At 36.0% G+C, this 25,208-nt stretch overlaps 1 protein-coding gene across 1 annotated transcript in view; it reads right to left on the bottom strand.

Moving 5' to 3' along the window:
• The window catches only part of rimbp2b (RIMS binding protein 2b), a 155,075-nt gene extending 130,101 nt beyond the window's left edge, over nucleotides 1–24,974 (bottom strand). Inside the window, exon 1 of the mRNA XM_067393934.1 lies at nucleotides 24,893–24,974. The gene's annotated coding sequence lies outside the window, so the exon portion shown is untranslated. The remainder of the gene's footprint in view (nucleotides 1–24,892) is intronic.
• Between the last annotated feature and the right edge of the window lie 234 nt (nucleotides 24,975–25,208).

Genomic DNA, 25,208 nt, shown 5'->3' with positions numbered 1-25,208 from the left:
CAGTCATGATGACAGTGGAGGAATTACATCAGACGACTTCAACTCCTCAACATTACATAGCAATCACATGTGTGCTCTCTATGTAATGTTGAACCGGAATGAGATCACAAGTGTCATACGGGATAATCTGCCCGGCTCCTTTATTGGGAGAACAAATAAAATCCTGGAAATGGAGTTGCTTCAATTGAGATGCTTCAAATAGCAACGTTTACAGTCCTGGGCTGCGTTTCACATAGATCATGAAATCATTGGCACAAAATGGTCTCTCTACGATCAATTTAGTTCATGATGTTCAAGAAATGTAGCCCAGGCCAGAATTATTGGCACTAGAGTTGTCAAAAGTACAGACTTCTGTACCAGTCGGTACTGAAATTTTAAAAATGTGACGCTTTGAGCTCTGTTCAGCGGATTTGTAAGCACCTCTGATTGACCATTGTGTTGACACGCTCATCGGATATGTCTGTGATTGACTACAATGATAAACACACACAAGCATTTGAGTGGACTGGTCCGCGATAGACACCTGCTTTCAAACGATCCCATGTGTGTCTGTGTAAGCGCTCAGGGAAGAGCGTCACTGATGTCTATTTACAACATGTTTTTGAAGCGTTGATCATTGTATACAATCACAGACATATCTGATGACCACGTGAACACAGTAGCCAATCAGAGGTGTTTATGAATCCGCTCAACAGCACTCAAAGCATCACATTTGTAAAATTTCAGTACCAACTTGGTACCAAAGTTGGGACTTTTTACAACTCTAATTGGCACCCTTTGGTAAATATGAGCAAAGAAGACTGTATAAAACTGCATTTTTTATTCTTCTGATCTTTCATTCAAAAATTTGCAAAAATCTAACCCTTCATTGAAGTAAAAGAGGGCTTATAATTGTGGCCAGCATATTTTAGAGAAAAAAACATTTATGTCATAAGGAGATTTTCAACCATTTTCAATTATTAATTTATTTCAATGAAAGGTTCAATTTTTGAACGAAAGATCAAAAGGATTAACTATGCATATTTATTTTCACAGCCTTCTTTCTTCACATTTACCAAGGGGGGCAATAATTCTGTCCAGGACATTATTTCTGGCCTGGCTGTGTTGAAGGATTGATCCAACAGTTTGCATTGGTGGACAGTTGCATAATGATTGTACGGTGGCCGAGAGAGCTCAACGCGCTGCAAATGAGAAAACATCTTCATCAGTTTGACAACACATGCGCTGCAAACTCCACAACACTTACAAATGGTGAAACGCGCTGCAAATAAAGAAAACATCTTCATCAGTTTGACAACACATATGCGCTGCAAACTCCACAACACTTACAAATGGTGAAACGCGCTGCAAATAAAGAAAACATCTTCATCAGTTTGACAACACATATGCGCTGCAAACTCCACAACACTTACAAATGGTGAAACGCGCTGCAAATAAAGAAAACATCTTCATCAGTTTGACAACACATATGCGCTGCAAACTCCACAACACTTACAAATGGTGAAACGCGCTGCAAATAAAGAAAACATCTTCATCAGTTTGACAACACATATGCGCTGCAAACTCCACAACACTTACAAATGGTGAAACGCGCTGCAAATAAAGAAAACATCTTCATCAGTTTGACAACACATATGCGCTGCAAACTCCACAACACTTACAAATGGTGAAACGCGCTGCAAATAAAGAAAACATCTTCATCAGTTTGACAACACATGCGCTGCAAACTCCACAACACTTACAAATGGTGAAACGCGCTGCAAATAAAGAAAACATCTTCATCAGTTTGACAACACATATGCGCTGCAAACTCCACAACACTTACAAATGGTGAAACGCGCTGCAAATAAAGAAAACATCTTCATCAGTTTGACAACACATATGCGCTGCAAACTCCACAACACTTACAAAAAGAAAAACGCGCTGCAAATAAAGAAAACATCTTCATCAGTTTGACAACACATATGCGCTGCAAACTCCACAACACTTACAAAAAGATAAACGCGCTGCAAATAAAGAAAACATCTTCATCAGTTTGACAACACATATGCGCTGCAAACTCCACAACACTTACAAAAAGAAAAACGCGCTGCAAATAAAGAAAACATCTTCATCAGTTTGACAACACATATGCGCTGCAAACTCCACAACACTTACAAAAAGAAAACGCGCTGCAAATAAAGAAAACATCTTCATCAGTTTGACAACACATATGCGCTGCAAACTCCACAACACTTACAAAAAGAAAAACGCGCTGCAAATAAAGAAAACATCTTCATCAGTTTGACAACACATATGCGCTGCAAACTCCACAACACTTACAAAAAGAAAACGCGCTGCAAATAAAGAAAACATCTTCATCAGTTTGACAACACATGCGCTGCAAACTCCACAACACTTACAAATAGTGAAACGCGCTGCAAATAAAGAAAACATCTTCATCAGTTTGACAACACATATGCTGCAAACTTCCACAACACTTACAAATGGTGAAACGCTGCTGCAAATAAAGAAAACATCTTCATCAGTTTGACAACATATATGCGCTGTAAACTCCACAACACTTACAAATAGTGAAACACGCTGCAAATAAAGAAAACATCTTCATCAGTTTGACAACACACGCTGCAAACTTCCACAACACTTACAAATATGAAACGCGCTGCAAATAAAGAAAACATCTTCATCAGTTTGACAAACACACGCGCTGCAAACTCCACATGTTTTCTTTATTTGCAGCGCGTTTCACTATTTGTAAGTGTTGTGGAGTTTGCAGCGCATATGTGTTGTCAAACTGATGAAGATGTTTTCTTTATTTGCAGCGCGTTTTTCTTTTTGTAAGTGTTGTGGAGTTTGCAGCGCATATGTGTTGTCAAACTGATGAAGATGTTTTCTTTATTTGCAGCGCGTTTTTCTTTTTGTAAGTGTTGTGGAGTTTGCAGCGCATGTGTTGTCAAACTGATGAAGATGTTTTCTTTATTTGCAGCGCGTTTTTCTTTTTGTAAGTGTTGTGGAGTTTGCAGCGCATGTGTTGTCAAACTGATGAAGATGTTTTCTTTATTTGCAGCGCGTTTCACTATTTCTAAGTGTTGTGGAGTTTGCAGCGCGTGTGTTGTCAAACTGATGAAGATGTTTTCTTTATTTGCAGCGCGTTGAGCTCTCTCGGCCACCGTATGATTGTCCCAATTGAATCATTTGATTTGAATGATCTGCATTTTCTAAAGGAAATCCCATAGCAAATTTAAATACTGAATAAACTGCAGAAATGTGTAAGTAGTATTATGAGGGATTTCAATATAATGCTGCCTGGCAGGGAAAGAAAAAAAGAGTTATTAGATGAAAGAAGCACATGAACAGATTGAAAAGTCTGAAAGAAAGTCTCTGATTTCCAAGCAGGGAATGAATGAATGGAAAAACTCACCACCTCAAGGGAGACAGAGAGAGTTTGTTTGTCAGCAGATTTCCACAGACAGGATCCCACACACACTGACTGACTGCACAGCCTCTTTTCTACAGATGCCTGAACTAGTAAGTCAGCAGTCAGTCAAGTAGAGAAAGAACCCATTCGTCTCTGAGGTGAGGGTGGAGAACGAGTGAGGAAAAAAGCAAGAAATATCCTCTTCCGAGCACTTTTAAGAATGATCAAACACTTTAAAACCTCAAACTGAATGCTAAGCATGCAAGCTCTGACACACACACACACACACACACACACACACACACACACACACACACAAAGTCACTAAAACACTTCTGCTGACAGTAAAGGCCTAGTCACTTCAGGCATTTTAAATGATCAGATTGCTATCCTATTAGGTATGCATTTCCCATTTACATATCTTACAAATAGTTACAGTAGCTATCAGATCGATAAAACACATGAAGTGACCGAGTGCAAATACCCGCTAAACCACAAAGATGCACTGAAAAACAAATGGCATACTAGACCATTCACACAGATTGTGAATCTGATCACGTAATTCGATCCCATTATGATGTTGAGCAGATCTAGGCCATTATGAATACATTATAGAGGCGTTTCATTCAGTTAAGGGGATCTGAGAGTGGCTGTGACTGCTGGTATTTTTCACAGTACAACTGCCTCTGTTTATGCTACAGGCCAACAGAAGGAAGGGCATATGCTCATTTTAATGACCAATCTCTCCATTGTCTTTTTGTTTGATTTATTCAAAATACATTTAAGAGCAGTTAAAGGGTTAGTTCACTCAAAAATGAAAATTCTGTCATTTAATACTTACCCTCATTCCATTCTACACCCGTAAGACCTTCGTTAATCTTCGGAACACAAATTAAGATATTTTAGTTAAAATCTGATGGCTCCGTGAGGCCTCTATAGGGAGCAATGACATTTCCTCTCTCAAGATTCATAAAGGTACTAAAAACATATTTAAATCAGTTCATGTGAGTACAGTGGCTCAATATTAATAATATAAAGAGAATATTTTGGTGCACCAAAAAAAACAAAAAAAAAACTTATTTAGTGATGGCCGATTTCAAAACACTGCTTCATGAAGCATCAGAGCACAATGAATCAGCATATCGAATCATGAATCGGATCGTGTGTCAAACTGCCAAACAGCTGAAATCTGAAGAATGAAGGTCTTACGGTTGTGGAACAGCATGAGGGTAAGTAATAAATTACAGAATTTTAATTTTTGTGTGAATTAACCCTTTAAACTCAACTTGTACAACCGCACAACCCAGCCTAGATCTACACCCATCATCACCCCTCTAAAAAAACTCCCTCAGTCAGAACAGAAAACTCACTTTTCATTTTTTTCAGCTACTGAAAAATGTACACTCCAAAAAAAAAAAAAAACCTGTTTATATTTAAACACTTTTCACTAAAAATCAAAATGAACAAAACAAAAACAAAACAAAAAACACAAAACAACAAAACAAAACACAAAACAACACAACACAACACAAAACAAAACAAAACAAAACAAAACAAAACAAAACAAAACAAAACAAAACAAAACAAAACAAAACAAAACAAAACAAAACAAAACAAAACAAAACAAAACTGCTTGGCCGGCTTGGTCTGTTTTGCTGGCTTGTGGCCAGGCTGGAGAGCAGCTAAAACATGCTAGTTTAGGTTAGTTCACGCTGTTTTCCAGTAGGGTTTACTTAGGCACTATGCAGATTCAAAGAATAGTTGAGGAATGAAATTATCATCTAAATTATTTTCTGTGCACTCCAACAATGATGGCACCATAACTGCAACTGAATTATTTTTCACCATTATTGTTGTGTTGGTGAACAGCATGACTATGTTGATCCAACTGGTAGACACGCATCAAACCTGCATAAACTAGACCGGACATTCATACTGGCCTAACTTAAGAGTACCAGCCAACAGTCCTATAATTTAAATGTTAACATGTTTAATGCATCAATAAACACCTAAAAACTGTCAATTACAACTCAAAAATATAAATAAAATATATGATATATTAATAATAATATTAGGTAGAACAATATATGAATTATGTTAAAAATATTAATATAAACTCTAAATATTTAAAATTAAATTATGTATAAATTGATTTATATATTTATAAACATTTAAACATGAAACACAAAAACGCAGATACAGAAAATCAAGTGACTTATGATTTGAATAATCTCAGAAGTCTTGTGGCAGTACTCCTGAACGGTTTACATTCATATCAAATTCTCAGTTGTGCGTCAGAGAGCAGGCGTCTTCAGAGAGATGCAGAAGGCTTCAGACAGACTTCACTGATCACATCAGCTCTGATATCAGTCCACGAGCCGAGACTTTCTCGGTGATTTGAGAAGTCTATAGAGGCGACCTGGAGTCCCTTCATATAATACAAGCAGGTTATGCTCTTGCTCACTGTCAGAGCTGCTGTTCATTAATCAGAGCTGTCACTGAGGAAGCGCACGCTGGGCATAATGCATTTAGGAGGCGCTAAAATATCATGTGGCAGCTTTGTTGGCTAATCGCATGATGATGATTTACACTGTATGAAAGTGATGGAAAGAAACTGAGCTCTGTTCTCACACTGCAATTCTGCTGTGGTGGCCAGCGCACATTGGTCAGTCAGAGAGATCCTTCCAGCCTTCTGGGAAAGAGGGAGTTATTTGAGCGATCACGTCCAGCCAAAGTAACACGCTTGTTTTGACTCACCGGGCTAAGAATAGAAAAAATCTTAGAGAGGAAGAGACGAGGCGGGTTACTGTAAGTGGGGAGGGGCTGAAGGGTGAGAGCCCACAGGAACATGTTATTGCTCAGAGGATGCTCTTTCATAACTTAATGGAGTTCTTAATTATGGTTTATCGAATTATCATTATTGTTTCTTAGAATTCCTTAGGAGAAATAAAATTAGACAAATTACAGAACATTTGTTGACATAGTAAGAGCCGATAGCTATCAAATTAATGTGTATAGTATAAAGTATTACATTTGTGATTGTTTTTCTTTCCCTGCAGTAGGAATCGAACTTCGTTTTGGCCTGATTTTGTTCTAAATGACATCACATCAGTTCATTCTTCAATTTCGTTTGAAGTATATTAGGGCCTTAAAGCTACCTGCCTAACCTCCAATACTAAGATGTCACCATGCTAATTAATAGTATTACATTATCAAAAGCAATTACAGTTTACAACTCATGGAGCAACACTAAACACTACAGACTCCAGGCACCCTACTGTGTCCAAACCAACCTTCGTCCTTCTCTAACGCTTGATCTTGTTTGAAATCACACATCAATCATTCTCTCCATGCTCACATTCAGTCAGTCCGCCAGGCCCTGGAGAGCAGACGCCTGTCGAGTTTACAGTGTTTGGATGTGGCTCAGTTACAAACGAGAAATGATCAAATGTGAAAGAGTTGTTCAAGTTCAAGTATTATGAAACGCACAAAATGTTCATTATGAACCGCCATGGTATGCATGCAAATAGAGATCCTTACATATGTACACACTCATGCACATGCATAAAAATGCTATAATGGAATACAGGATGGTGGATTTAGAGCCACACGATTAAATGTCAATTCAAGTCTCATACACACACATGCTTACACATATGTATAGATATAGGAGGTCACATGCATAAACACACATATAAATGTCAGCCAGAATTTTCTCATGTGAGATATCCTAGGGCTAAATTGACTCTAGTTATCATAATGTAACTGTACGTGTGTATGCATGCATTAACAAGTGTGTGTTGTGTGTGAGTGTGTGACCAAGCATGCACTGCATTTCTCACATTATCACTGTAATTTCTTCCTCTCTGTCTCTCTTCCACCCGGTCTCTCCTTCTTTATATCTGCAGGGTGTGAGTATGTATGTGTGTGTGTGTGTGTGTGTGTGTGTGTGTGTGTGTGTGTGTGTGTGTGTGTGTGTGTGTGTGTGTGTGTGTGTGTGTGTGTGTGTATGCGTGAATGAGTCATCACTGGTGCAGAAGATCATCTATATTCCTTAAGTTTGCCCAAATCTCTAGCTCATACCGCCAATGCAGCAGGAGAACACTGAACTACGATATACCCACTGGTTCAGACTTTCAATTGACTTCTATTGTTTATACTGAGATAATGATATTTTCTATCCTCTATCCTTAAACCTAACCCTCACAAAGACCTTTTTGCATTTTCATATGCATTTTCATTATTTAGTGTGGTTATTAAGACGTTTTCTTTGATTTCAGGTTTTACCATGTTTGAGAGATGTGAGCTGCCACTGAAACAAACCCTTAACTACAATAACATCAAAAGTGCACTTGCACAGTGATCAAAGAGACTGACAATGAAACTAAACAGAACAAGATAATGAAACTAAAGAAGAATGAATGTGACAACATTATTGATCTTATTGTGAACAATATAGACTTCTTTGGTCACATATGCTGGACTACAATAATCATTTAGACTCCGTCCCTAAACAGTAAACTGTAAGATCGCATTCATTTTTGAGTGCACCTTTAAAAATCCATTCAACAATCATGGATAGAACCAAGTCGACACATACTTTTTTTTTTCTTTTTTCAATAATTTAGTTCAGTTGAATGTACCTCACAATACAGAAGAAAATATCTGTAGCTACTTTAACTTCCATTAATGAATGATGACCAAATTGTCCTTTCATACTGGTTCTTTTTAATCATGTTCAAAAATAAAAGTCTACATCACGAAATAGATAAAGTGCACTATTTAACTAAATATCTATTTCAATACAACAATGCAAACACAAAAAATACCACACAATAGAAAACTTAGTGAATGATTCAGTGAATCAGTTTTTAAAGAGCAAATGAATAAGAGTTGCTAGTCCCTTTCATTTGTTGACCTTTTCCCTGCATCGAAAATGTTTTAATGGCCGCCAAAATTAATCTTTGAATCTATGTGACGATACTTGCTGTTCTGCAGTACCGGTACTCACTGATAGTTGGCTGCTTAAAAAAAACTTTAAAACACTTCCATGAGCGTTTGTGTAAGCACTCTGTGAAAAGCGTCAAAGGTTTCTATTTACAAGGTTTCGCTGCGTTCAGCTTAGTAACCAATAACAGACATATCTGTTGAGCACATGAACGTAATGGCCAATCAAAATCTACTCAACATCACTCAAAATAGCACAAGTTCTGCAAGATCGTGAATCCTTTGATTATAACCAAAATAGCATAAACACAATGTCAATAAGAGATTTAATGCACAGCGTAGACAGCCTCATTGATTATAACGGGAGTTTTCGCAAGAGCGCATCTTTGCTTGCTTTCTGCATATAATATAGTATTTGTATAGTTAGTACATATAATATAGTAATAATCTAATAAAACTGCATAGGAACTATCTTTGTTTTAAACTTGAATGCCATTTCTTAATGTAAATCATTTCCCTGTCACAAAATTTCCATGTCCCCCCTCTGGAGACAATTTCCATGCTGACAAAATAAATTATATTACATTAAAATATATGAAGAGTTCATTTGCAAAAACTGATAAACGCCACTTTTTAAAAAAAAATGAGGGACGTTTTGTCATAGCTGACTAAAAGTGATTGAGGATTTATAATTTCGACTCCTGTAAGTCCTTGTACTCCATACACGACTTACATGCTGAAACCTTGGTTGTCCTTTTGCGTGCGTGTATGTGTGCGTACGTGGATGCAGGTATGTGTGTTTGTGTGAGTGTACGTGTTTGCCGATCTTTGTGTGTGTGTGTGTATGTGTGTCGATCTGTTAGTGTGTGTTGTGTGTGTGTGTGTGTGTGTGTGTGTGTGGGTGTGCACGTGTGGGTGTGTCCACACGTGTGTTTGAGTGTGTTTTAAATGCAATTCCAAAGCAATTACTTGGGTTTTGTTTAACTCTGAAACATGAAATGTGGAGTTATCTGCTTTTGCCAAAAAACGACTGTTGGAGTTAACTGCTTTTGCTAAAAAACAAACTATATATATATATATATATATGTATATATATATATATATATATATATATATATATCTATATATATATATATATATATATAAAAAAACATACTTTCAATTAACTTAAATTTTTTAATTTACCTGCATGTTTTAGAGTTATTATTACTTAATAAAAACAACCCAACTGCAGTTTGATTGATATTACTTGGAATGCACAATAAAAAAACATGATCTGTGAGAATTAATAAATATGGAGTTAACTGTTTTTGCAAATAAACTCTTCATATATTTTTCATGCATGGCATGCCATTTTTGCTGTGGCATCTGGGGAGCAATTGGGAGACTCAAACCTGCAACCTTCGGGTTACCAGTATGACTCTCTTACTCTTCACGACTGTCCCTGAATGTGTTACTTTTAATGTTTACTAACTTTTCAAATCTGTCACTTAGTGACTTTTAACATGCACATTTACAGATTTTCAGTTCTAAGCAGTTTGTTTTATATTTGTTTTAGTCCTGACAGTGATTATTTTATTCTATTTCATAAACATTATAAGTTAATATTAAAAACTGTTTCTTTGCATTTATTTTGTATTTATTGTCAGTATTGGGCTCGCAGTATGTGTGGATGACCGTGTTTGTCCGCCACCACTCGAGACAATTTTTGATATATATATGGTCATATATACAGTATATCTGGCTGATCTTTCAATGCAATTTCTAGAGTAAACAAACTGTGAGATCCATTCAGAAGTGAGCATCACTACAACCTACTTACTCTAAAGGGCAGAGCACTTGAAGTGAGTGCTCTGAAGGATGCAGGCTAGTACGCTCTGATGTGTGTGTGTGTGTGTGTGTGTGTGTGTGTGTGTGTGTGTGTGTGTGTGTGTGTGTGTGTGTGTGTGTGTGTGTGTGTGTGTGTGTGGTAGTGTGTGTCTGGAACACCATACACAAAACTGTACATCACTGCCAATTTATTCTGAATTGGAATGTTACCTTGGTAACGGAGCAGTAAAATTACAAAGAATGCTGTGGAAAATAAAACTTTTATGTTAAACGTTTCAATTCTGTCTTTAATTAGATTTATTAGATTCATTTGCATACTGTCTCTCCATGTGGCAAACAAACAAACATGAAATTATGTAAATCAGCATAGTAATACTGATTTCCAACCGATAAACCACAGGGCACAAACTAATGGTGTGAGCTCTCAAGAAAGGTAAGGGTGAGATAGAGAATCTCATCCATCCTCTGATGTCCAGAGATTTCAGCTGAATTTTAGCCTTGCAGTGAACTGAGAAGAGCGATTATCTGAGGAAAAGAGATAAGCTAAGGGGTAAAGGAGAGGAGAAAGAGAAATGGACCCTGCCGAGGGTGCGAACATCAGAGATGATCAGAGATCAGACTTTCCATAGCCTTAAGCTGATCTTATTACACCACCGAGGTGCTTGCTGTATTACCCAATATGAGTTCACAAGTAATGTGAGATACTGCCTTACACACTGCAGGGAGCAGTCTTTATAAAACACTCATTAAACCAGCTTGATGAGGACACACACACACACACCTTTGCATTTACACAGTCATACACACAAATGTTTGTTGAAGTGAAACTCTTTGAACCTTGCTCATTAAAACAAATTAGAGGACTATAACTAACTGTTGTATAATTACAATTATGCTTACTACTGACATTTTGTAATTTGAATTATATTTAAAATATATATTTAGATACACCATCATTCAATAGTTTGGGGTGATGGGTAAGATTTAATGTTTTTGACAGAATTTATGCTCACCAAGGCATCATTTATTTAATCAACGTTTTTGAATAACTATTTGAATATATTCGTATTGTATTTATGTGATGGCAAAGCTGAATTTTCAGCATCATTGCTCCAGTCTTCAGTGTCAGAAATCATCCTAATATGCTGATTTGGCCCTCAAGAAACATTTTCTTAATATTGAAAACATTTGTGCTGCTTTAAATTTTTACTGAGATTATTTTCAGGATTCTTTAATGGTCGAAAGTAAAAAAAATAAAATAATAATAATTGGAATAGAAGCATTATAAATGTCTTTACTGTCACTTTTAATCAATTAAATGCAGCATTTCTGAATAAAAGTATTTATTTGTCTTTTTTTTCTTTTCTTTTCTTTTCTTTTTTAAATGTGTTGTTTTTGAGGTCAAAAAATATTTATATATTTAAGGTGAAATAAATGCAATATAGAAGCATTTTGGCTAGTGAGTACACAAGTTCTCATGCATTAATAAACAGGATAAGTGCTCCAAATGCATAAATGGTCTCCTATGAAATCTAGATGTTATCTAAACACAGATACAGACTTGTGCAGTATATTAGATGATCATGCAGTCTTTTCAACATGTGACAGCAGTAAATAAGTCAGTACAATCACTCTCTCTTCTCTTTCGGCTTACCTTCTCCCATGCACACACCGAGCAGTACTGGAGGCTAATGTCTCTCATCGTGTTCTTCCACCACCAACAACAATCATCACACCAGAGCTCGCGCCACAAACACTCAGACTAGACTAGACTAACTGTTCTCTCTAGACAGACACATCTGAATACCCATGAAGGTTCCAGAAGTCTGGATGAACGCCATTAGACTTGTGCGCTGTCACCGTAACGCAATACCACCACAGTGTGTCCTGATCCCATACCTGTTGATTGAGTTACAGAGGAGGTTTAACTGACCCAAGTTCGCATTAACCTTTAGCACAGACACACTGAGAGATATGCCCACAAACAGTTCATCTTAATGCAAACACACACACACAGCGAGAGAAAGAGAGAGTTGTTATTGTGTGTAATAACTTACAGTGTACAGCATAAATGAGTACACCCCCTCAAAGCTAAAATGTATTAAACATATACATAATAAAAACTGAGAAATATATGTCATTAATAGTCATAAAATAAGTAAATTAGCCAATTTTGTTTAAATTAAGGATTGCAGAAATGAGTACACCATAGATTTAATTCAACAAATGTATAATATTCTAGTATTTCGTATGCCCTCCATAATTTTGAATATACTGCTCTGACCCTTCTTGGCACAGAGTGTACAAGTTCATGACAAATTGTCACTTCTGTCCTGTTTAACTCCTGGATGATGAGCTCTTCAAATGCCCTGATCTTTAATGGGGGAGTGTTGCTCAACTCGTCTCTACAGAATCCGCTCAAGAGTGTTAAGATTGAGTGCAATACATTTCCACAGAAGGTTTTTCACCTTGGGAGAATGCATATCCTCATTGTCATGTTAAAAAATGCCCAACAATGCAGGGAATGAGGAAAGGGTAACATCTTCTGTTTTAAGTTTGTGTATTAAATTACACAGTGGTGTTGGAATTCATGACAGCATTGATAAAGCACAACTCCCTCACACCTATATAAGAGCTTTACTACCACTGAACTTTACTGTGGGAACCAGGCACTTCTCACTGGACTCCTCCTGTAGTAACACCATAACTGGATGTTGTTAGATCCGAAATGATTGATTTGGTCTCATGAGACCAGAGTATTGATTCCCTGAATCTATATTTTGTCATTTGGGCTTTGGAAATGGCTAACTGACTTTATTGTGCTTTGGCTACAGTAGGTAGTTCCAGTGAGAACAACAACCATGCATGTCATTTCTGCAGGCTGCATCTTATTCTGTGAGATAAACAGTCACTCTTTTCATAGCTTTTGCTGGTTCTGAGACACTGGCTTGGTATTTCTCCTGCTTTTTGTCTAGCAAAAAATCCCTCATCACTAAATGAAAGCTTAAAATGAAGTCCTGATTATTTCAAGGACCTTGTCACAAGTCAGTTGTTTTTGAATTACTGTGTTACTTTTGCTATATTTTCACACTTAAAACAATGATTTGGTAATCCTCTTGTACCACTGTCCTCTTTTGTGCTAAGAAATAAGTCTCCTGACAGTTCTCTCCCAAGTGCTTCCATTATTGTCAGCATTAAGTCTGAGAATGATTCAGTGGGCTATATAACACTTTTAATTGTCAAGAAATTACTTATCTTTAAATGTTTGGTTCCACATACTTACCTGTTGATCAAACATTGCCATAAACTTACACCAGAAAATGTTTATTTTGTTTTATTTAGTAACTTGTAGGAGGGTGTACTCATTTTTGCTACACAACATTTTATCACCTTGATAAGAAAATCTTATTTTCCTGAATAATTTTGACATGCTTCTTTAGGAACTGATTAAGCAGACTTGCTGGAACATTTATATCTCTAAAGAACCCTAACATATCTTCTAAGTAATAGAGTAATTGCTGACTTTCAGAAGTTTCAGAGGGGGTGTACTCATCTATGTATATAGGGTTGGAAAAATTGTGCAGAGTATGAGAAGTCAACAGGCTAATCAGTTAACAATATGTTAAGCTATAAAAGTAACAATGCATTACTTTTCATAAAAAAATTAATTACGTAATGCAAGTAGTTACTTTTTTGGGGGAGCAACATAATATTGTAATGCATTACATTTAAAAGTAACTTTCCCCAACTCTGGTTAACGGTATGCTAAGCTATCTGGCTAAGCAATTAATGGTATGCTAAGCTATCAGGCTAAGTTGTTAACAGCATGTTAAGCTATCAGGCCGAATGGTTAATAGTATGCTAATCTATCAGTCTAAATGGTTCAAGGTATGTTATCAGGCTGAACAGTTAACAGTATACCATGCTATCAGGCAGATTGGTAAAAAGTTTATCAAGCTAAGTGTTTAACAGTATTCCAAGCTATCAGGCTACGTGTTTAATTGTATGCTAAGCTATCAGGCTAAGCGGGTAACAGTATGTTAAGCCATCAGGTTGGCTGATTACCAGTATGTTAAACAATCAGGCTGAATGGTTAATGGTATGCTAAGCTATCGGTTTTATAATGTTTAATTTTAATTAAATTGTTATATAAATTAAAAGACAATAATTGTCTAATCATTTGATGATAATTTGACATCTGACATTTTGATGGTTAAGACCTATTAAGACTTATTTAGAAGCCCTACAATATTACTTATACATCAGATATCATAAAAGCATGCACACATATGTCTCATGGTTTTGATCAGCTGTGATTTTAGCATTTCTCAGTTAGTGTGAACAGAAAAAAACAAATCACTGGAATCCTGTCATGTTGTGCCTAGTTAGGACACTGTATTGGTAATGAAGACAAATCTTTCTTTAATATGACTGAACAGACTACAACAAGAGTTACTTTATTAATGTTCTTCAAAAGTGAAGAAAATAAGAGAAGAACGAAAATTCCACAAAGATGTCAACTGATAGAAGAGAATAAAGACTGCATCTGCAGCAAGATGATTAGAAACACAAGCACTGTGCAAATTCAGTGAGGTTTTTGCTGTAGTATCTTTCCACCACAAGGCACCGAGCAAAAACATAACAGTTAATAATTTATTCAAATAATTTATTCATCATGACTAGTCAGCTCTTTGATGAGACTTTAATGAAGTGTTGACAAACTGGCTCTTTGGCGCAGGACAGACACAGTTTGAGGGAATGTAGTCCACTCAATGCAGCTCTCTCTCTTGTTAGAGGAACTGGCCATGGTGCTGAATCACACTGTAGAGTGGAGCTCAACTACACACTCACTGCCTAATCAAGCCTTTTTTCTTGTTTTGCTGATGGCCTTGAGGCCCAGAGAAAGCACACTTTGCGCTGTTTGCAAACTTAAGATGCTTTTAGTCTTGTGTAGCCAGACTTTCGATAATCCGCATTAAGTGTGGTCTCCTTACAGCTTCTTCTGGCCAAAAACCACCCACTTAGACAGGAAGAGGCTATTTGACTGGCATGTGGATATCTGACATGAAGTCTGAGGCCCTGTTTACAACTGGTATTAAGATGCGTTTTGGTCAATCGGATCACAAGTGGATGACGCTAAATACAGGTGTGAATGGGTCTAAACCGTTTTGAGCTTGTCCAATTTCAACAACTTCAAGAGAACGCATTCAAACATATTGCTTTCATAATGGAAACGCTCATGTGGTCGATTGCGTTTGAACAGCCACAAAAGACCACCTACTCTCTGCCTACTGGCCTAATGTGTAAACATCATGGGAAGTGTGCTAGGCAGACAGGATTTAAACTTTGTCAGCTGAAGACATAAGTTTGTTTTGAAGATTAAAAAAGTACCAACGCACAAAGTTCTCTCACCATTCCTGATTTCTAACACGTACTCAGTGTTCGGCATGGTCTTGCGGCTGTCAGAGCAGAAATGAAATCTACTGCTCCCTGTATGCATTTCCGTCATCTCTGGGTGTGTTCTTATGTAAATTGTGTGAGCTTATTTTGTCATTACATTGAAAGATGTGAGAAAGCATACAATTCTCTGCCCATAGATGTTCTCCTTGAAGAAATCAGTCTACTTGTAATCTGATCGACCAAAAAGCATCTTAATACCAGGTGTAAACAGGGCATGTGATGTCCATGAACATCTTTTTTTTGTTGTTGTTGTTTTAGATGTTGTAAATTGATTAAATTAATAAAAATAAAATTAATAAATACAAATAAGAATAAAAGAATGAATTAATAAACAAAATAGAATGAATGAATGAACAAATTAATAAATACAATATTAATTTGAGTGAATGAATGACTTAATACAAATTAAAATGAATGAATGAATAATTACAAATTAGAATTAATGAATGAATGAATACAAATGAGAATGAATGAATGAACGAAAGAATAAATAAAAATTCTAATGAATGAATGAATAATTACAAATTAGAATGAATGAATGAATGAACAAATTAGAATGAATGAATAAATAAATATAAATTAGAATGAATGAATGAATTATCTAATACAAATGAAAATTAATGAATAATTACAAATTAGAATGAATTAATGAATGAATACAAATTAGAACGAATGAATGAATGAACGAATAAATACAAATTAGAATGAATGAATGAATGAACAGCTTAATACAAATTAAAATGATGAATGAATGAAATACATATTAGAATAAATGAATGAGTGAATGCAAATTAGAATGAATGAATGAATGAATGAATGAATAATTACGAATTAGAATGAATGAATGACTTAAAAATTATAATGAATGAATGAATGAATGAATAAACAAATTAGAATGAATGAATACAAAAATTAATGAATACATAAATAATTACAAATTAGAATGAATGAATGAAGAATTAATACATTTAAATTAGAATAAATTAATGGCTTAATACAAATTAAAATGAATGAATGAATGAATGAATGAATACAAATTAAAATGAATGAATGAATGAATACAAATTAGAATGAATGAATGAATGAATGAATGAATGAGTTGATGAATGAATACAATTTAGGGTGAATGAATGAATTATTGAATGATTACAAATTAGAATGAATGAATGAATGAATGAATGAATGAATGAATGAATGAATGAATGAATGAATGAATGGATGAATGAATGAATGAATTCAAATTAGAATGAATGAATGAATGAATGAATACAAATTAGGGTGAATGAATTAATTATTGAATGATTACAAATTAGAATGAATGAATGAATTAATTAATTAATTAATACAAATTAGTATAAATGAATGAATACCAATTGAAATGAATGAATGAATGAATACTGAATATTAAATGAATATTTTCAATGAATGAAAATAAATACAAATTAGAATGAATGAATGAATGAATGAATGAATGAATGAATGAATGAATGAATGAATGAATGAATGAATGAATGAATGAATGATGTCACATCCGTTCCCAAAAGTATTTCATATCAACTACCCAGGAAAACTGACCTACCACAGTTTTTTTCCATTTGATGTCTACGGGTGATTAAATCTGCCTCAAACAAAACTCTCGGATATGAATAACAAATATGATTGAAATCAAAGTTTCAAGCCAAAGATTCTCCAAAATTTGGGAAAAAACAAAGATTAGTTCTTCCTCAAAAGAGCTCATTGTAGCACAAGCTGTACCTTGTAAATGCTACACTGGCCAGTGTGAATCAGTGATTTCACCCAATTCTCACCATCTTTGTATGCAATATGGATCAGATGGTCTCTCTAACAATCTACGGACCATTTTAGGCTAAAACTAGGATGATTTAAACACCCGATATGCCGACCATTTCATGCTGACATAAAGTGTTGTTATTTCAGTCTGAACCCTCTACAGTGTTGGTGCACTAAATTATAGACCAAGTATTACTCTGGGAGGCCTTAAATACAATAACCAATGTACTGTAGCAGCTTTGAATGTGCAGTCTCTCATACACTGCTGTTTAGTTCAATTTTATACCTCCTCCTGCTTCTTCTCTCACACGTAAAAGTGTCAAAACTCTCTCCCACTGGCTCCGACCTGCTGAGGTTCCGGAAATATCAAAAGCTAGAGTGGCCTAATCCTGCTCTCAAAATGTTGCACATGCACTCCTCTGCATGAACATTAAATGGGGAGGGAATACATGGAGAGTCTGTCTTTGTAAAAACACCAATTAAAATAGATGAGACTGATTAACATTTGAACTACATATAAATAAAGTGTCATAAATGAGTACATGAAAACACATGATGCTCCACTTTTTGATTTTTCTCACAAACATGGATGCATGAATCTGACACACACTGATTGTAATGCCTCTTGCTGCTTCTACAGCACAAACACACACCCACACAGATGTGTGTATGTGAACACACACAGACACACACACCTCCAGCACCAGAGATCTAATTAAGGGCTGTGAGATTGAACATGTCCCTCCTTCTGATAGCGTAAAATTAGATGTTACAGATTTGGAGTGCATTCTCACTGTGACGTCTGACACGTCTGCTGGAAGGATATGTGGCGTTCTGCATTCATATGCCTGTGTTTGTGTAGAGAGAACGGCTGAAAAATAGACAATGTGAATATGAGTTAAATGCTCGTGGAAAATGTGAAGAACAAATATATAGAGAGGGAGAGAGAGAAAAGAACCAGCAAAATATGCAAACACACGCGCATATATACACCCACCGAATGTTGAACGTCTCAACACAGAACATCAATATTTATGCACTAGCTGAGCTGGGAATGGCAGTAATTGCTGCAGAAATCAATGTAAGTCTGTTGCTCACAGTGTATTTCATCTTCTTATGAAGGTCACATTTCGTTTTCACAGACTTAAAGGAGACACACATTCACACATACACACACAAAGTCTATACACCCACATTTTCCTATATTGCTGAATCAGGCAGACATTACACTACCGAAATATTATGTATGAAAATGCTTCTCGGATTATCCTTCATTTGTATGAGTACAAACCCGATTACAAAAAAGTTGGGACACTGTACAAATTGTGAATAAAAAAGGAATGCAATAATTTACAAATCTCATAAACTTATATTTTATTCACAATAGAATATAGATTACATATCAAATTTTGAAAGTGAGACACTTTGAAATGTCATGCCAAATACTGGCTCATTTTGGATTTCATGAGAGCTACACATTCCAAAAAAGTTGGGAGAGGTAGCAATAAGAGGCCACAAAAGTTAAATGTACATATAAGGAAGAGCTGGAGGACCAATTTTCAACTTATTAGGTCAATTGGCAACATGATTGGGTATAAAAAGAGCCTCTCAGAGTGGCAGTGTCTTTCAGAAGTCAAGATCGGCAGATGATCACCAATTCCTCCAATGCTGCGGCGAAAAATAGTGGAGCAATATCAGAAAGGGGTTTCTCAGAGAAAAATTGCAAAGAGTTTGAAGTTATCATCATCTACAGTGCATAATATCATCCAAAGATTCAGAGAATCTGGAACAATCTCTGTGCGTAAGGGTCAAGGCCGGAAAACCATACTGGATGTCCGTGATCTTCGGGCCCTTAGACGGCACTGCATCACATACAGGAATGCTACTGTAATGGAAATCACAACATGGGCTCAGGAATACTTCCAGAAAACATTGTCGGTGAACACAATCCACCGTGCCATTCACCGTTACCGGCTAAAACTCTATAGGTCAAAAATGAAGCCATATCTAAACATGATCCATAAGCGCAGGCGTTTTCTCTGGGCCAAGGCTCATTTAAAATGGACTGTGGCAAAGTGGAAAACTGTTCTGTGGTCAGACGAATCAAAATTTGAAGTTCTTTTTGGAAAACTGGGATGCCATGTCATCCGGACTAAAGAGGACAAGGACAACCCAAGTTGTTATCAGCACTCAGTTCAGAAGCCTGCATCTCTGATGGTATGGGGTTGCATGAGTTCGTGTGGCATGGGCAGCTTACACATCTGAAAAGGTACCATCAATGCAAGTATATCCAAGTTCTAGAACATCCAAACGTCGTCTCTTTCAGGGAAGACCTTGTACTGAAATGGTCAGCCTGCAGTCCAGATCTTTCACCCTTAGAAAACATTTGGCGCATCATAAAGAGGAAGATGCCACAAAGACCTAAGACAGTTGAGCAACTAGAAGCCTGTATTAGACAAGAATGGGACAACATATTCCTATTCCTAAACTTGAGCAACTTGTCTCCTCAGTCCCCAGACGTTTGCAGACTGTAATAAAAAGAAGACCACCATTTTTAAAAGTCTGTTTTGCTATTCGATTCAACAATGGAGTTTAAAAAATACGGTCGATGGACCGACCACAAGGTTCAGGCTTTGTTAAGCTTATATGCAGAGGACGGAATCCCGCGGGAACTGCAAAGTCCTATGTCACCGGACTAATCTTCATGGTACTTTAGATCATGATGTAAACGCAGACAGCAACAAGTCTGGGGGAAAACATGTTCCTGGAAAAAAAGTTCCTGTGACAAATTGAGTACCACCCCAAAGTCCCTAGTTCCTGGGGAAAGTTCCTGCGGTGGAAACGGGGCTATAGAATGAAAACTGAAAATATAAATAATAACGCCAATTCAAAATATTAACAAATACTATAATAATATATAAATAATACCAAAATAACACTGATGAAAACTGACAAAATTAGTCCTTGCATCTGAATGTTTACTCTCATACTGCATACAGTAGTATGCAAAAATCAATACTCAGATATGAAGTATGTCCAACTACACAGTATTCAGAAAATACAATTCAGCCAATATTCTCAATCTGATTGTTTACTACACAAATTTATACTTATAAAACATACTAGTTTTTCAGCAAATTGTATTTCTGCAATTTGAAGGTATGCAATTTCAAATGGAGCTTTTCTCTTCTATAGTGCAAGGAGTTATGGGAAATATTGCCCAAAGGATGCATTGTATGCACTGATGCATACTTTGAAAATAATGTTCCTTAGGGTACTTGGATATTTCTGGTGTATTTTCAAAGTACTATAGTGTGGGGCACACTATTCATAATCTTGCATACTATACAGTGCAAATGGTATAGAATTGAGCTGTAGCCGAGCACAGTTATTTTCAATACACACTTTATGCAAAAAATACACGTTTTTATTCTTTAGCACTATGATAAAAGCAGCAAAGAAATTTAAAAAGCATAATTAAAGTGTTTTAAAAATAAATGTAGTGTAAACAACATTCATAGGCCTCTAAATTGTGGTAGCGCCAGAGAGTTGGCTCTGTTTTCTCAACAGACGGACAGGAGGACAGGACCTATGGGGGCTTCTCTTACATCACTGCTTCTTTGATTTCACTCTCTGTCTCTCATCCTCCTCCTCAAGGCATCCCTCTCTCATCTCTCCAGCTCCTGCGTCACTCTTTCATCCTCTGCGGAATTCAAGTATGTGTGTGCGGTTGCGTTTGGAAGAGGGACATTTGAGCGTGCTTTTCAGTGTGCACGTGCCCGGGTGCATGTACGTGTGAGTATGTGAGAAAAACGCAGTGTGCTTAACGTGTGTGTGCCGTCCCCAAGATCCCCAACCTCAGCTAACTGGCTTATAAATGTTGGATGGGGGGGTTTATGATCTTGTTAAAACTGGTTACATTATTCAAAGCTCCATTCATTCAGAGAGTGAAAAGGCAAAGGGAGAAAGATAGATTGAGAGAAAGAGAGAGAGAGAGAGGCCGCAGGCTGAGTGAAATTTTAATGAATTCTCACACAGTCAAAGAAAAAACGATTGTGAAAGTTGGCAGAGAAGGAAGAGATTTCAACTCCGTTGATTTCTCCTGTGTCATCAGCTCTTCTCTTTTTTGTCCCGTCTAATGGGAGATGTTCAAAGAAAGACAAAAGAAAGTGAGAAAGGGATGTCAGGAGTATCATTTTCATCCAGATGTGTGACACTGTTGCCTTATGTTGCTTTTCTCATCTTATTAAACAAGAAATGTGAACTATCAGCACCTTTCACAGACTGTGGTGATTAACAGTCATCAACCTCATAAATCCTGCAAAGTTTTTTTTTTATATTTTCATTTTTTTTAAATGTATGTACATTTATAACACTATAATTTGTACTGTTAAATCGATTAATCGTGATTAATAGCAATTAATAGCGATTAATAGCGATTAATCGCATCTAACATACAAGTTTGTACATATGTATATATAAATGTGTGTGTAATGTATGCACACACACATACATTATATTTACAAAATGTTATATTAGATGCGCTTAATCACGATTTGCATCAAGTTACAAAAACTAGTAAACTACGATGACTTCCGCTTCTGAGAAATTGGAAATGTGAAAAGGGTTCATAAGCTGATTTGGTGTTCAAGAAACATTTCTTATTATTATCAATGTTGAAAACAGTTGTGTTGCTGGAAACCATCATACATTTTTAAAATAAACATAATTTATTTGAAACAGAAATCTTTTGTAACATTGTAAATGTCTTAACTGTCACTTTTAATAAATTTAATGAATCCTTTCTGTATAAAAGCATTCTTTTCTTTCTTTATTTTATTCATTTCACATGTCATTGGCATTCATTGTTGGACCCTTGGAAGTATATATATGCATGTGCACCTACAGACTCTATATCACACTCCTTCACTGCTGACGATAAGAGATACCTGAGTTGTGTGTGTGTGTTTCCAGGGCTGAGATAGGGATGTGAGTGTGTGAAGAGGCCTCTCAATACTTCCAGATGGACATCACAGCTTAGGATAGTCACTAGTAGCTGCGGCTTGCCTGTAAGGGCAGGTGGAGCAGTGTCCCACCAAAATATTGGGACACTAAAACCTATATATAAACTGAATCAATAATAAACTGTAAATGTTCAATATTCTACAACAAATATTTTCTCATATTGTCTAGACTATTTTAAGCCTTAAAGTGAGCAGGATTTAATAAAAGTTTATGCATGGCTTCATGCATCATCATTATAAGTGAGGCAGAGGGTGTCTGAGTCCTCCCCAGCTCTACAGCGCCCCACAATTTTACAATGTAAATCTGTGGTGACAAATGGAACTGCAGCACGCTTTAATTGAGGGACTTTCATTTCCTCACTGGAATTCCTCCACAACTTGTAATAGCAATTCTAAGATAGCATTCTATGCATTTGTCTTTTGTACTTAAAGCCTGTCAATCAACATTAGAGTGCCACCCTCATACTGAATATGGCAACCTGTGTTGTGATCAACAATTAAAATATAAAGCTTAAAAAAAATAAAAAAATTAAAAAAATGACCTCGTCATTTTTAATCAAAATATAACTTGATCTTCCAGTCTCTGTCGTGACATTGGAAATTATTGGCTCTTCTCCAAACAAACCAATCATTTAGTCCGCTTACATCCCGTTCCTTTCTTCCTATCGACCGCAAACTTGCATTCAGATCTTCCTCCATCCAATCAACAATCAATGGACAGAACAAAATCCCCACTATACATTTTCTTTTTTTTTTAATTTTCCAATAATCTATTCAACTTAGATGTACGTCACAATACGACAATACTGTCACTACTTACATTGCATCACAACTTTAAGTTCGATATTACAAATACAAATGTTGTTTTAAAAGTTAATATAAATAATTATCTTCTATGTTGTCACTGTACTAAATCCAATATTGGTGACTGGCATATTACCTGGAAATTATTTTTTATTAATTTAATATTTAAAGTTGACTCCAAAATCAAAAAACATGAAAGATCCACACACAACAGTACAGTAATCATTATAGAGATCGTAATAATTTTTGCACTTTTGCACTTTTTGTGGCCTCTGGAAAATAAATTCATTTGAGCTTTTTTGACTTTATTCTTGTGTGCAGATCTTTCATGTTTTTTGATCTTGGAGTTATCTTTGGATCTACGCACCACCAGAAGCTGTATGTATATTTGTATGGACTGTAATCTGGCGCTACGCTTTTCAGGTTTCCCTATATTTAAAGTTGACAGCCTAATTGTTTTTCAACCCATTATTAATATTAAATTGTAAAACTTGGGAGAAAATCAATTCAATTTAATTCAAATTGAAAAGTATTTCAAATGTTTTTTTGTTTTGTTTTGTTTAAAAAAAAAAAAAAAAAATCACATTAAACATATTTAATGAATATCTTAAGTTAACATTCAATTTTACAGTCCTAAAAATAAACATTTTTCTTTTTTTCCATAACAATCTTTGTACCCCAATGTAGGAGTGTCTGAACTCCAGTTTGAAAACTCCCCGGTTAGCAAAACAGGCGAATATTAACCATTAACCATCTCCTAGCCATTATTCATGAGCAAGATGTTTTCAAGTCTGCCTCTCTACATACATGCAAACATATGCACCACTCCTACATGCTTGTTTTCAGTTACTGAACAAATGCAAAAATGTGACACATCAAAACAGGATAAATGGTATGCTAATGGACTGCTTTTATAAAAATGCTGTTTCCAAGCAACTAACAGGTGAGAGGAACCACAGCTCAATGCTCACAACAAAAAGAGAATGTGAGACTGAGAAAGAGAACACGACTGATCACATGACACTGATGTGTAATCATGAGAACAGACATGACACAACAAAATAAAATATTCAATTATATTGTTATAATGTGAATGGCATAGTTATGTCGACACTGTATTGTAATACAAGCCAATGGCAATAAAAGACGTTGTGCACTACATAATTCACTTTTTTTTTTTTTATATTTGCCCAAATTCAATAAATCTCAACTTAACACATTTGGGCCAAAATTCATTACATGCAATCTAGTATTCTGTGGACAACATATATTTTGCAGAATTGAAAGCTTCTAAAATGTGAAACCTGATGACTCACGGACAGCTTCTACTGGGAAACATGATGTGACAGGAATATAAGATGGTGTGTGCAGTGCGTGTAATCAATGCAATTCATTTACATCTAGACCAGCATATAAAAGAGAAGCCTTAAGACTTCCAAACAATCTCCGGTGTGATATATGTATATACGCACATAAGAGTGTGTGTTAAAATCAATTTAAGCAAGGAACATCTTTACTTTCCTAAAGAAAACCCCTTAAACATGAAAACAAGCGCAAAGTCTTTGTCATGATTGGCACTGAGTTAAGAGTACGGATGCATGCAGAGTTGCAGACTGACCAAATGTTTGTGCTGTTGTCGAAGCAGGTAGAGGGCGGCGGTCTCGGGTGAGAGTTTGTGTTTCCTGTCCTCTAGCAGTTGGTACGCTTCCACATGCTGGGCCGATAACTCAGATAAATGCAATGGAAACACCTCATTCCGCAGTTTCTGGAAAACAGAAATAAATCAATATAAATATTGGGATGGATAGATGGATCTATGAAATAAATGAGGCATATGAGCATACGAGATTCCTTAAAAATAATTTAACTGACCCCAAAATTTTAAACAGTTATGTACATTATATGTGCAATAACTAATATTATATATCAAATAC

Source organism: Chanodichthys erythropterus, chromosome 9, assembly GCF_024489055.1.
Source record: "Chanodichthys erythropterus isolate Z2021 chromosome 9, ASM2448905v1, whole genome shotgun sequence".
Taxonomy (NCBI): domain Eukaryota; kingdom Metazoa; phylum Chordata; class Actinopteri; order Cypriniformes; family Xenocyprididae; genus Chanodichthys; species Chanodichthys erythropterus.
The sequence above is the reverse complement of the archived record's forward strand: the minus strand, read 5'-3'. Positions and strand labels throughout refer to the sequence as shown.